This window comes from Sminthopsis crassicaudata, chromosome 1, assembly GCF_048593235.1.
Source record: "Sminthopsis crassicaudata isolate SCR6 chromosome 1, ASM4859323v1, whole genome shotgun sequence".
Lineage (NCBI taxonomy): Eukaryota > Metazoa > Chordata > Mammalia > Dasyuromorphia > Dasyuridae > Sminthopsis > Sminthopsis crassicaudata.
Genome location: NC_133617.1, coordinates 334,369,601 through 334,384,246, shown reverse-complemented (window position 1 = coordinate 334,384,246; position 14,646 = coordinate 334,369,601). Strand labels below are relative to the sequence as shown.

The 14,646-nt window shown below is 35.0% G+C and overlaps 1 protein-coding gene and 1 non-coding gene across 2 annotated transcripts in view; both read left to right on the top strand.

The window, feature by feature from the left end:
* ANKRD33B (ankyrin repeat domain 33B) overlaps positions 1 to 14,646 on the top strand; it is a 102,268-nt gene that overhangs the window by 26,761 nt on the left and 60,861 nt on the right. The window lies entirely within an intron of this gene.
* LOC141552284 (U6 spliceosomal RNA) lies at positions 6,626 to 6,729 on the top strand. The gene has a single exon (XR_012485091.1). It is a non-coding gene; the product is annotated as a U6 spliceosomal RNA (small nuclear RNA).

The window sequence follows — 14,646 nt, the reverse complement described above, 5'->3', positions numbered from 1 at the left end:
ACTTAACTATACAGAGAGTAGTCAGAACTCTTTTTCAGTCCACTCAGCAGAATGAATTGTATGCAATCATTCTAGCTCTTACTTATTATCCGGGAGACATAAATATAATATATCTGATTCGGCCTATTCAGTAGGTGTGTTACAAAGAATTGCCACAGCCCAAATAAAATTTGTAGCCTCCAATATATATCAGCTCTCTAAGGAACTTCAAGAGCAAGTGAGAAAGCATCCAGGTAAGATTTATATTTTGCATGTCCACTCCCATAGTGGACTTCCAGGTCCTATTTTTGATGGTAATTCAAAGGCAGATAGCCTTCTAATCATGTTGGCCAGTACTCCTTTATTTTAAGAAGCACAAGAATCTCATTTTAAATATCATCAAGCTGCCCGAGCTTTACGTTTACAATTTGGAATAACAAGAGAAGAAGCTAGGAGCATAGTAAAAGCCTGTACAGCTTGCCTTCCTTTCCATGCTCCTACACTCCCTCCAGGGAAGAACCCTTGTGGTTTGAGACCTAATGAAATTTGGCAAATGGATATGACCCATTATAAATCTTTTGGTCGTCTATCTTATCCATGTTGTGGTAGACACCTTTTCAGGATTCACATTTGCAATGCTCAGCAAAAGAGACAGCCCGAGTAGTCAGTGAATTCCTTATACAAGCATTTACAATGATGGGTGTGCCATAAGCAATAAAAACAGACAATGGACCTGCATATACGTCTAAACATTTTGCACACTTTTGTGCACAGTATAAGATTTTACATACCACAGGCATACCCTTTAATCCTCAAGGGCAGGCAATAGTAGAGAGAAGAAACAGAGATATTAAGACACTCCTCCAAAAACAAAAGAAAGGGGGAACCACGGGTAACCCTAGAGAAATTTAGTTCTCTATACCATTAATTTTTTAATTTTTGACAAAGATGCACTGGCTCTGGCAGACAGGTTTTATAACCCACCGGAAGAGCAATGTCCAGTGTGAGCAGCTCCACTGTCTTTAGATAATCGCCAGGTGATGTGGAGAGACTCAGAAAGTGGTGAATGGAAGGGACCAGATGGGTTAACTGCTTGGGGGAGAGGGTTTGCTTCTATCTCCACAGATAGAGAAGGAATCAGATGGGTGCCAACGAGCCGTATTCGCCTTGTCCATAGGAGAGAGACGGAGCAGACCCTTGAAACGAAGGAGAAGACCCAAAAAACATCCGGTGGTTCCGTTGCTGACTGTGCCCACCACTGAAAAAATCTGGCAGTTATGGCGTTTGACTCATGGACATCAAAAACTGTTGGACTTGAAAATCCTCAGAAATCATTGGATTCTCTGAGATGTGATAAGACTATTGTAGGACTTGAAAGCCCTCAGGAATCATTGGATTCTCTGAGACATGATAAGACTATTGTAGGACTTGAAAGCCCTTAGGAATCATTGGATTCTCTGAGACATGATAAGACTATTGTAGGACTGGAAAGCCCTTAGGAATCATTGGATTCTCTGAGACATGATAAGACTATTGTAGGACTGGAAAGCCCTCAGGAATCATTGGATTCTCTGAGGCATCGTAAGACTGTTGCAGGACTTAAAAACCTGTAGGGATCATTGGATTCCCTAATGTATAAAAAGACTGATGCGGGACTTCAAAAACTTGTGGGGATCATTGGATTCCCTAACACGTGAAGCAATGGACAATAGATTGGTTTTGGACTATCTCTTGGTTGTTGAAGAAGGTGTATGTGTCACTGATGTTTGCATACCCTCCTTCTCTAGGACTTCTGGAAATCTTTTACAAAACCGTGTTGATTTATATTGTTATATCACTACTTTCATGTTTGTTACACCACATCGAGTCTGCACTGACTGTGGGGAGAGTCATCACTAATAGCCTGTGTGTTATTGCTATGTGCTTGTGTAATAACTCCCATGTTGATGGGTTTGTGCATACTTGTCTCTAATAAGGCCCTTCAACCCAGAAACCTGCTTAGCAGATTCCCCACTTCTCTTTAGTGCTTTTCATCTCCTTTCCTGAGATGTCAGGGAGGGCGTGATTATCTCCTTTTTAGTGCTTTCCTCTCCCCTCCTGAGAAGTCTGAGGGGAAGTGATCATCTCCTTTTTGGGGTTCTCATCTCCCTGAAAAGTCAGGGATGGCGCGACTCCTGTGGTCTAAAACAAAAGAAAGCGGGAGATGTAAAAGGCTAGAACTGAGCAATGCACTTGGATAATGAAGCACGTGAGATTAATTCCCAATTGAACAGTTCCCTATTAACTTGTTTGAAGGTTGATCCTCCCCAGCTATTCTCTGCTGACTTGATTGGTGAGAGAAAGAGGGGGAAGTGATGTGTGTGGGAGGAGGAGAAAATTGAGACAAGGATGCCGAGTCAGTCTCTCCTGGCGTTTGAGGGAGGAAGGTGTGTGTGAGATTGCTAGACCTAATCCTCTGACCTTGACCTTAAAAGATTAAGAATAAAGATGTTTAGTGAGCCTGACTCCGGCTGATTTCTGGGAAGACACTTTCCCATTATAAATTAAATAGGACTAAGATCATTGAGTTCAGAAACTTTTTCCTTTTATACTTATATCCTCAGCAATTAGCACAGTGCTTTCCACATAGTGTTTGTTGGTAAATGACTTTTCGTTCATTTATTATGAGATTTGAATGGGGAATTGAATCAACTATCTCATAAAAAGATCCTAACCACAAAGAGATAAAAAATAACAGCTTAGTGCTGTGTGAGCCTAAAAGTTGGTTCACTGGATACTGAGTAGATTCAAATCTATACTTTTTATAATCTATCTGAGGAGAAGAGTCCATTTGAACCACAAAGCAACAAGTTTGCCATACTTTTCTACAGTAGATATGATGTCACTTGAACAATTTCAATGGCAATTTGAACTTTCAGGGCCCCTAGGCTTTTGGACTTCTTTTTCTCCTGGAGTGTGCTAGGATTAATAAATACAAAATAGTATTTACAATCAGGAAATGGGCCAGGCAGCAGTTCATGCCTGAGTAGTCTAAATAGAGATTTGGTTAAAGTTATTTGCCTGGTATTCTGCAGTGGCACATGTTGTAGATCTGAATTTTTAGTTTATTTCTCAGCTAGACAAAGGAAAATTTGCAAAAAGTCAAGACCTGCTCTGAATAGGCAGTGGATATAACTACTGTGTAATGTTGTTTATATAATTTGTCGCAAAAGTCTTAGTACAACTGTAAGTTAATAGAACTTAAAAGACTTGGGAAACTGTATATCAATTGTGAAAATAGTTACATTAGAATTATACATTAAGTACAACATAATTGAAAATTACTAAAACTTAATCCCAAAAAGCTTGTTTTTTTAAAAAAGTATTTTAAAATTATTTATCATGGATAATCTGTGCATTTTTATCACTTAAAAGTTTTATAAATCAAAACTTAAACCTAGAATTTAATTTTAAACATTGTTGGAGAGGTTGTAATTAAGGAAATATTATAGATCACTTTGTAAAAATAATTGCCCTCACTTTTTTGTAAATCTGCATTTAATATATGGAGTTTACTTAAATTATAGCACAGTTTTACAGACTTAAATAATTAAACTATTATAAACAGAAGTTAGATTTCTGAAATTATACTTTTACAGGGTTTAGAAATTATTTGCCTAATTTATCTTAAGCTCCCTCTTTTTAAAGTAAAAGTATCTCAAATTAATTTAAGGCCTCGGGTTCAGTTTTCCTTTGCATTTGGCCTAGTTCTGTCAGTTTTCATATGGGCTAGTTTCTATATGTGAACAAGTCTTACTGCATACATAAAAATTGAATACACTAATATATGAGAACATTGAGAGAGTAAAATAAATTCTTGATCAAGAGAATGGACAAATTTTTATTTAGATTCATTAAAACTTCTTTAAAAAGCATTATTTGCCATTATTACAGTTAAGAAATATTTTAGAGACAAAATAACTCAAATTGTGAATTTATCTTACAAATGAGAAATTTAGCTATTGAGACCTTGGGCAAGTCAACCTCAATGGATTGTAGTTTCCTTACCTGAAAAATGAAGTTGAATTAGGTGATTTTTTTTTTTTAATTTTTTTAAGTCAACCTTACTTTTCCTGCCTTTTCAGTCTTGTATTTGACTAATTTTATGATCTATCTACACCCTGTTTCTTGTTCATTACATTCCATCTCTGGGCTCTAGGCCTTTGCACTGACAGTTTACCATTCTTGGGATGCTTTATATCTCATTTCCAGCTCTTAGAATCTTTAGTTTCTCTTGAATCAAGCCCCATCTTTTTGTAGCATGCCTTTCCCACTGTCAACCCGTTCTCATTTCAAAATGCAAATGCCATCCCTTCTAAGGCTATATTTGTGGAATTTTACATGAGTTATATACTTTGAATATTTTGATTTTCCTGTAGTTCCTTACTATAGAAGCAAAGAATGACTGTTTTAACTTCAACCCTTTGTATTGCCTGGGGCCAAAATCTTTGTGGGGGAGACAAAGGCCAAGGATTATTATATTTTTTATATAATATATAGCAGTTCATATGTAATGCAGAATACTGGATTTGGTGTTATTAAAATTAGATACTGCATTAGATACCATTTGGCTGCCCAAAGTTCCCCAATCCTTAGTTGCCATATCTGTAAACTAGGGCTAATAAAAGTAGGATTATTGTCAAAACATTTTATTCAAATATTGGGAAGAGGGAATGGAAGCAAAAAGCATTTAGCATCTATGTGCTAGGTACTATGATAAGTGCTTCACAAATACTATCTCATTTGATCCTCACAACAACTCTGAGGTAAGTACTATTATTATCTTAATTTTGCCTCAGGAAACAGGCAAATAGCTGTTAAGTGACAGCTGGTTTAAACTTGGGTCTTTCTTAATCCAGGTCCAGTATTTTATCCACTGCTCTACCTTGTCCTTATCAAATGAAGCCATATTTTTTTTTTAAATTACTTTATTATTTATTTCACTAAATATAAAATAAGAAAAAAAGAAAATAATGATAGAAGAAACTCTTTTCATGAGTGTTCTTTTGTTCTTTGCTTCTTTGTAGGTTGTTCTTTTTGTTCTTTGCTCTGCCCCCCTTTTTTTAAACCTTATTTTTTTTCTGCTTTTATCCTCCTTCCCCTAAGCAGGTTATAGTTAAGCACAGATATATATACACACACATTCACACTACCAGATACCTTATTTTTTATTATATACTTAATATAGTACCCAATAAGTCTATATACACACATACATAAGGCTACAAGCATACATACCTACATATATTTGAGCACATACACACATACTTACATGTAAACATGCATCTAAAGTAATATTAATATACTTGAGATATAATGTAGGTTTTATTCAATTGTATCTTTAAGTTTGACTTTTTCATTGATCTTAGAAAAAGTCAAACTTATTCAATCGAAAAACTTTTTACCTTGCTTTACTTAACCTTCCCCCACCCATGGGTCTCCCCCTTATCTTCTTCCCCCACCCTTTGTTTCTCCCTTCCACATTGTTTTCCCCTTATTTCTTTATAGATTTTGGAGGGTGCTATACCTTTCATAGTATATGTAAAGTGAAGCCTTATTAAGGTGCTTTAACTATATTATTTTTATTAGAGTTGGAAAGGATCTTAGAAATTATCTAATCTAATCCAACCTTCTATTTCAGGCAGGTATCTTCCTTCAGTGTTGCATAGTTCATAGTGTTGCAATGATGAGAAATCCAGTATCTTATAAGGTGGCCCATCCTAATTTTGGTTTGTTTTGACTTGTTAGAATGTTCTGTGTCTTGGTACTTTATACTTTGAACTCAGACCTAAGGGCAGCCTTAGTTCTATGCTCTGTTGATAACAGAATAAATCTAATCCAGATGAAGTTTCCTTGCCACTTGAGATTTCTTTAGCATAAACATAAACAGCTGTTCTTCATGAATACTCTATTCATTTCTTAATTTTTTTTAAATTTCATAGATTGTTCTAAACTTTGCCCCCCTTTCCTTAATGTCTGCATCCACAGTTAAAAACATATTCCTTATTGAGAGAATAGCCTCTCTGATAGTTTGTTTTCTATTTTTTAAAAATTGTTTTTTGTCAGCAAAAATTTGCCATTTGTATCTTCCACTTAGTCTACCTCCCACTCACCCCTTCCCAGTTGAGAACCATATAGAAAAAAAATCTGTTTTAAACTTGTAAAGCAAAACATTCTACATTAGTCATAGTTCAAGAAATCCATCTTATTCTTCATTCTGAGTCCTTCACCCTTCTATCAGAAGAGTAGTTTGTTTTATCATTAGTCGTCTGACAAGTTGTGACATTGAATAGAGTTGTTAATTTTTTCAGAATTGCTTATCTTTGTCATTTTACTGTTTTTGAATTGTATAAATTTTTTCGGGTATTATGCACTTTACTCTTTATTGGTTCACTTTAAATCTCCCTAGGTTTCTCTGAAACAATTCCCTTTGTTTCTTGTAACACAATACAGTGCTTACATCACATTATCACCATAATTTGCTCAGCCATCCCCCAATTTATGGGCACTTCCCCGGATTCCTTTTCTTTATTACATCAAAAAAAGCTATAAATATTTATGAAAATCCTTATGTGTAATTGGTTTTTTTCAGGACTAAATCCTCCCTGTGCTCCCTTTGGCAACATATATTTTGAAATTGGAATGATACAGAGAAGATTAGCATGGCCTTTGCTCAAAGATGACATGCAAATTTGTGAAGGACTAATTCTTCCCTTAATTTTCCCTTCCTGTAATTCCCCCATTCCCCTTCTCTTTTCTTATTATTTCCTTGTTGGATATAATGTATTTTTGTAGTCCACACTGCATGTGTATGTTCCTGTGTTCCCTCCTTTGACCAGTTCAGAAAAGAGTGGAATTCAAGTGTTAGTTGGTCTTTCCTTCTTTTCCTGGCCCAGAGTTAGGAACATCCAGAATTCAAATCCAGTCTATTATTGTTCCTAGACATTTGACTTCAGGAAAGATACCTAATCTGTTTGCCTCAGTTTGCTCAGTTGTAAATGGTGGTCATAATAGCACTTACCTCCTACTGTTGTGAGGATCAAATCATAATATTTGTAAAAAACCACAACGCAAGGCATATAATATACTAGGTGCTTAGTAGTTGCTTGCTTGGTCCCTTCTTCCTTGTTTGTCTACTGATAATGTGAGATGTGAGACATCTACAGTAGATGTCTTCTGATTATGTGAGATAATTTTTCCTAACCTTTCCTCCTTAATCAAATCAAATCCTTTTCTTTCCATCATCAAGACATAGGAGAATTACTCCCAGGTCTTATTTAAATTATACTCCTTTGACTTTTGATGATTCAGAAGGGACACATAAGTAGCTTTTCCTTGGTTAGTCCTTTTTCATTGTCTTTCATGTTTATAATTTTAAAAAATTTCTCTTAACTCTTGTATTTGACCTTCAGAAGTTCTACATAGCTCTGGTCTTTACATCTGAATGCTTAGAAGTTTTTTGTTTTTGTTTTTACCATTAACAGTTCATTTAGCATCATGTTCCGTTTTGCTGGGTTATTCTTGACTGTAAACTTATTTTATTTTATTTTATTTTTGCCTTATGTGATTTCTTCCATGATGTTTCACAATTTCTGTTCCTCTATAGTGTTTGCTAAATAGTGAATGCTTCTGATTTTGGCTCTATGGTAAATTTTTTTTCTTTCTGAATGTTTGTGGTATTTTTTCTTGGAACTAGAACTTCTAGATTTTGACTGTGAATTTTCATTTAGGGATTCTTTCAGGAGTGACTAATGAATTATTTGTTTCTACTTTGCTTCTTATTCTAAAATAAGATTTCTTTTTTTTTTTACATTTTTTTTCTTTTATTTAGAATTTTTTCCACAGTATATAGGCATGAGTAATTTTTTTAAATAATATTATCCCTTGTATTCATTTTTCCAAATTATTCCCCCCCCTCCCTCCACACTCTCCTCCCGATGACAGGCAATCCCATACATTTTACATATGTTACAATATAACCCAGATACAATATATGTGGAGCATCCTCTTTTTCAATGTTGATGCAGACACCAAACCTTCACTCCACCATCTTTGAGTGGATGTGGCCAAAAATGTTCATGTCCAGGTGGTCCAGCATCTGTGGGTTGATTTCTTTTTTTTTTTTTTTTTTTTTTTTTTTATTCATTTTTCCAAATTATCCCCTCCCTCCCTCTACTTCCTCCCCCCATGACAGGTAATCCCATACATAAAATAAGATTTCTTAAAGTAGGATGTATAGACTCTTTGGTCATGGTGTTCAGATCAAAAATTCCTAAATTTTCCTTGATGTGTTTTCCATCTCTCCCTCTTCCCTCTTTCTCTTTCTCACATTTTTGTTTTTTTAGTTGACAGACTATTTAATGTTTACAAAAATATTTAGTCAAAACAGACCAAAGCCAATGACATCATCTCCTAGTATTCTTTATTTGCTTTCTCTTTCTTATTCTCTCCTCAGCTGGGGCAGCTGTGCTAGAAGGAGCGCATTTAGCTGATGGGTCTGGTCCATCAACTCCTACATTGCAGACGAGACTTCCAACGTTCAGGGCCTTTGCTAACAATCCAGGCCTGAATAGTTTAACATCTGCACTTGCCGCTTTAATTTGGGCATTAATTTTATCCACCTTCATGGTAATCTCATGAAGGATGAGGACAAAATAGATGCAAGCAAGCTTGGAGATTGGAGATAAAAGAGGAGAAAGTTTGTAGTGGTGCTAATCCCTGGCTGAAGTGAGGGTTCACCCCCCCCCAGCATTGCCTTAACTTTTGAAGAACAGAGCAGTTTATACACAAGAACTCTCCCATACATTTTCTTTCTGTTTCATAGTTCTTTTTTCATGGAGTCATTGGCTTGTATTTGTTCTATTCTAATTTTTAAGGCGTTTGTTGCTTAGACAAGGTTTTATATCTTTTGACAAACTAATTTCTAATTCTTGTATATCTCATTTCTTTTCTATTTTATCTCTAGATTTCTCATTCTGCTGGGAAAATCATTTGAAATCTTTATTTCATCGCCTAGTTCTAGTTGAGTTTATGCCTGTTATATTTTTCTTGGAGGCTTTGCTTGCAGCTATTTTGAGTTTTTGTCTTTTCCATTTCTGGTGTCATAATAGTTTCTTTCATTGTTTGTTCATTCTTTCAATTTGATTTTCATTTCTGACTTCAAACTTGATATTAGGGCTAGGGAAAGTCTGGGCTGGTCTTGTTGTGTGCTATATATATGGTTTCAAAATCTTAGGGATAGGTCAAGCGTGGGACTACAGCTTTCAATTCTTCCAAAGTGGTCTGATCTAGGGCAAAATCTGATCGCTACTCCTCTGATCTTAACTCTGTAAGTTCCTGACCTGAGTTTGAGTCTGAACAATGGATGCCTTTGGACTGGGCTCCTATCAGCTGTTTGGTTCAGTGACTGAACTGTTGGCTCCCCTTTGGTCTGTGAGGACTAATTGTTTTTGAACTTGTTTCTCCTATACATCTAAGTATGGGTCTCTTCCTTAGTCTGCTCTGGATCTGTGACCTGGAACTTGGCAGAGGGCTACAGAGATGCTAGTTTTCTCCTTTCCTGCTGCCCTAGTATGAGTCTGAGACCTATCTATATTAATCCTGGTGCTTCACCTCTCTTTGGGAACTGGAGTGAAAAACATCATTTGTGTATATTCTTCTTTTCTTCTTGGTCTCAGACCTCATTGTTGTTCATGTGTCATCCAGCACTGGAAAAATGAGTCAACCAGGTTTCTTGGATTTCCCCATCTAGTTTGTGTGTGTGTGTGTGTGTGTGTGTGTGTGTGTGTGTGTGTGTGTGTTTAGGATAGAAGGAACTCACTGTGCTGCTTACTGATATTCTGACATTTTGATTATGCCTCTTCCCTTGAACCTTTACTGCTAGCTATTTTTCCTTCAATCCCTTCCCTTTCATAGCTAAAATTCTCAAGACACTAACTTATCTGTACTATTTACTCTTCTATTCCATCATTCTACTGAAACTGTCTTTTCAGACATCAGTGATCTTGAATGCTTTGTAACCTTTGAAAATATTTACCACCCTCTCCTGTGACATGTATTACTTTGGCTTCAGAGTAATTGCACCCACCTGTTTCTTCTTTCACTTCTCTAACTTTTACTTTTCTTTAGAAAACAAAAATGTTTTTAATTTATATCTCGTTTTTAAATAGCGGAGATGACCCTCTGTCAGCCATCCTTCACAATAAAGAATTTTTTGCCTAAGCTAATTTAATTTACTTTAATTAAACTAGCTTATTTAATTTACAATGTCATATCAAAGTACCCAAAATGATTAGATTGAATTAGACTTAAAGAAAAATAACAAACTGGAAGAACAAAAGGCCAACAATAGTAATTAAGATAATTAGTGGAGGGAAAAATGCAAAGGAAGCTGGCCTAGCAATACTACATCTCAAACTGTATTTATAAAGCAGTAATTATCAAACTATCTGGTTCAGGCTAAGGAATAGAGTAGTAGATCAGAGGAATAGATTAGCTACACAAGTACCCGATGACCTTTGTAACATAGTATTGGATAAAGCTCAGTTTTGGGATAAGAACTTACTGTTTGAAAAACTGCTGAGAAAACTGGGAAATAATAGGATATAAAGATATGAGGCAGATTTATAAAGAATAGATGCCATTCCCTAAATGATAATATTCAAAAGATATGAATAAGAAGTTTTTCAAATGAAGAATTAAAGCTATTCATAGGTGTATGAAGAAGAGCTCTTTTATCACTTGATTAGAGAAATGCAAATTTAAAACTTTTGAGGTACCACCTTGTACCTCTCATAGTGATACGTGTTGGAGAGAATATGGGAAAACTGGAACATAAGTAGACGTTGAGTTGTGAATTAATGCAACCCTTCTGAAAAATAAATTGGAACTCTGGATAAAACTTTGATCCAACTTTGATCTAGTAAGTCTGCATCTAAAAAGATAATACAGAAGGAAAATGAACCTACATGTGCATAACAGCCCTTTATATGATGGCAAAATAATTGGAAATTGATACAATACCTTATCAGTAGGATAAATTGTGGTTATATAAATGTAATGGAATACTATTTGGAATAAGAAATGGTGAATCAGCAGATTTAGAAAAACTTGCAAAGACTTGTGTGAACTGATACAAAACATTGTATAAAGTATCAGCCACATTGTGTGATGATCACTTATGAATGACTCACTCTTTTTAACAACATAATGATCTGAGACAAGTACAAAGGACTCATTAAGGAAAATGCTATCTTTATCCAAATAAAGAACTGATTGATGGACTCTGAATGCAAATCAAAACATATTCAGTGGTTTCTTGTATCTTTTGGGCTAATAACTTACTTTTGTCTCCTATACTGACTCATTGTCCTTTTCCTGAGATTTGGGATTTGATTGCTCCCCAAAGTTCTTCTTTTGGTTCTTTTTTCTACTTTTCTGTCTCTCCATATCTCATTCATTCCCAGAAAAGTACCTTAATGTAGAAGGGGCATTTGTTCTAAATCCATATATCTTAAAATATACATATCTCAAACTACCTACAAGTAATCTTTGCTTGAATTTTCCAATAGCATCTCAGAACCAAAATCCAAACTTATTCTTTCCCTAGCTAGGCTTGTTTCCCTGTGTCTTATTTCTGTTAGTAGCACAGTTTTTTGTTTTGAAAATGTTTTCTTCTGAATTTCCTTCGAGTTTTCTTTCGTGTGTTTTAGAAGTATTTTATTGATATATGTGTGTCTGTATTTGTTTAGGATGTCTCTCTTGCCCCACTTCATCTCCCCAAGATGGAAATGCTACCAAATAAATTCACTACTACCACATAAATTCATGCATTGGTCTTGTTCTAAAGTATGTATCTCATTTTGAATCGAGCTGATTATCTTTCTGCTAAGAGAAAAACAATGTTACATTGTCAATCTTCATAGTCATAAGTAGTCATTGTATTCATAGATCTTATATCTTTCATAATTGTTTTCCTTTATATCATGATAGTATGACTTATTTTCTTGGTTCTGCTTTGTATCATAAATATCTTCCCATGTTTATTTGAAACATCTTATTTTTTTATTTTATTTTTATGGTGCAGTAATGTTACAATCCTGTAACAATTTTTCAGTCATTCATTTGATGGATATCCACTATTTCTAATTTACTGTAATATAATATGCTACTTTAAGTGTGTTACCTGTGAGTCTTATACCTGACTATATTCCTAGTATTAGACTATACTTGTTGTTTGGACTTCTTTGCACTTCTTTGGACTATATTCCTGGTATATTGATATCGCTGGTTTAAAGGCAATATAGTTTCTTATATTTTACTGATATGCTAATCATGAAATGTTGTATATTATACTTACTTTTATATTCCTAATACAGTTTAAATTTGAGTCAATCACAATGTATAAGCTCAGTTTTGTATTTCCTATTACTTAGCACATTCTTACAGAAGAATTTAATAGTCTGAATAAAATTTAATATGTTTAATATAATAATGTTTAATAAAATAATAAAATACTTAATAAAATTTCAATGTTTTAAGACATTTGAGAGCTCTAGTTGACTTCTTTATATGCTCTAGTTTTAACCATTCTTTATAAATGTGTGGTCCCCAATTTAAACACTGTACCACACATAGGCTTTTGTTAGTACTGAGTTATGCAGAATAATAATAATTAATGCTGTTTTAGTAATTTTTTAGTTATGTCCAACTTTTCATGACCCCATTTGAGGTTTTCTTGTCAGAGATACTACAGTGATTTGCCATTTTCTTCAACTCATTTTACAGATGAGAAAACTTTAGTCTTTCTGATTCCACACCTGGCACCTAGCTGCCTCAATAACAACAGCTAGCATTTCTATAGTGCTTTAATGCTTGCAAAGGGCTAAACAAATAATATATGATCTTATTCGATAGTCACAAACACCCTAAAAGATAGATGCTATTGTTACACCCATTTTGCAGAAGAACAAACTATATCAGGAAGAGATTACATGATTTGCTCAGGTCCACATAACTAATAAGTGTATGAGACAGGCAATATTTGAACTTAGGAAAGCTAGATGGTGCCAGTTGTAGAGTCAGAGAGTCTTATTTTACGAGTTCAAACCTGGCCTCAGACACTTAAGCAGCTATGTGATCCAGGGCAAATCACTTAACTGTTTGCCTCAGTTTGTTTATCTGTAAAATGACCTGGAGAAGTAAATAGCAACTTACCCCTATATCTTTGTGAAGAAAACCCCAAAAGGAGTCAAAAAGAGTTGGACATGATTGAAACAACTGAACGACAAAAACTTCTTGACTCCATGTTTTGCATTCTTCCCACTATACTTCAGGTTGCCTGTTAGTAAGGCTAATTAAGTGCTAGACACCTTGTTAGGTACCAGATGCTGGAGATTCAAAGTTTGTATTCTCTGCCCCAAAGAAGATTACATTCTCATGGAGAAAATTTTTATGGAGAAGTAAGGAAGGAGAGAGTTACTCCCTGGTCCCTGGGAGGGGACCAGGAAGGAAGTAGGAGGTAACACCTGAGCTAAGCCTTAAGGAAGAGAAAGATTCTGAGAGACTGAGATAAGGAAAGATTACATTCCAGGAATAACACTAGCTTGCCTTGTGAGTAGGAAATTGTCTATTTTGGAGAATGGCAGTTTGATTGGAATGGTTTGACTTTTAGTTAATTTTACCAAGTGGCAACATCTTTTTGGAGAGGAAGATAGGGACAGAGAGGACAGTAGTTTGAAGTTTTTTATATATATAGCTGGGTCAACTAAGCTATAGTTGTATATAGTACAGTTGTATAGTATAGTTGTATACTATAATTGTATAGTATAAGGTCAACTAAACTGTTTTTGGTATAAATTTAAAGCTACTCCAACCTGCAATTCAATTTAATTCACTTTTGTTTAAAGAAAATTAAACAAATACAACATGCAAAACATTATAATAGGTACTTGGAGGGATACTAAAAATACTTAGATAAAATAAGATGCTGTCTTTGTTTTAACTGAGCTTCTAAAGATAAAAAACAAACAAGACTCTTTTAAAATGTGTTAAGTTACATTCTCCATGATGGTCAGTCCTTCCAATGTCCTTTTGATTCCCACTTCAATCTGTGAATGAATAGGATTGGACCAAGAACCCAGGCTTGAGGCAACTCATTCTGGGTTGACATAAATCAATACTGAGTATGGTATTTCAGTCACCCATAAATCTACTTAATTGAACTATCATTGAGAATACATTTCTCTTTCTTTTCCCCAAAGATAGGAGACTTGGTTAAATGCCTTAATGAAACTCAAGGAAACTGTAACAGTTTTTTTTTTAATCTCCTTTTTAATAATCCTTTCTGAAAAAGGAAATAAGATTGATTTGGAAAAGCTTAAGAGTACTGCTTCATTCTGGCTCCATCACTACATTTCTTTGTAAGCATTCCCAATATCTTCTTGACGCAATTGTGCTGGGCAGTGGATAGAATGCCAGGCCTGGATTCAGGAAAAGCCAAGTCCGTATCAGACCTCAGATATGGAGTAGCTGTATTACCTTGGCCAAAAGTCTGCCTCAGTTTCCTGTTTATAAATTACAAATACCATCTGCCTCTCAGGGTTGTCATGAGAATCAAATAAGATAATT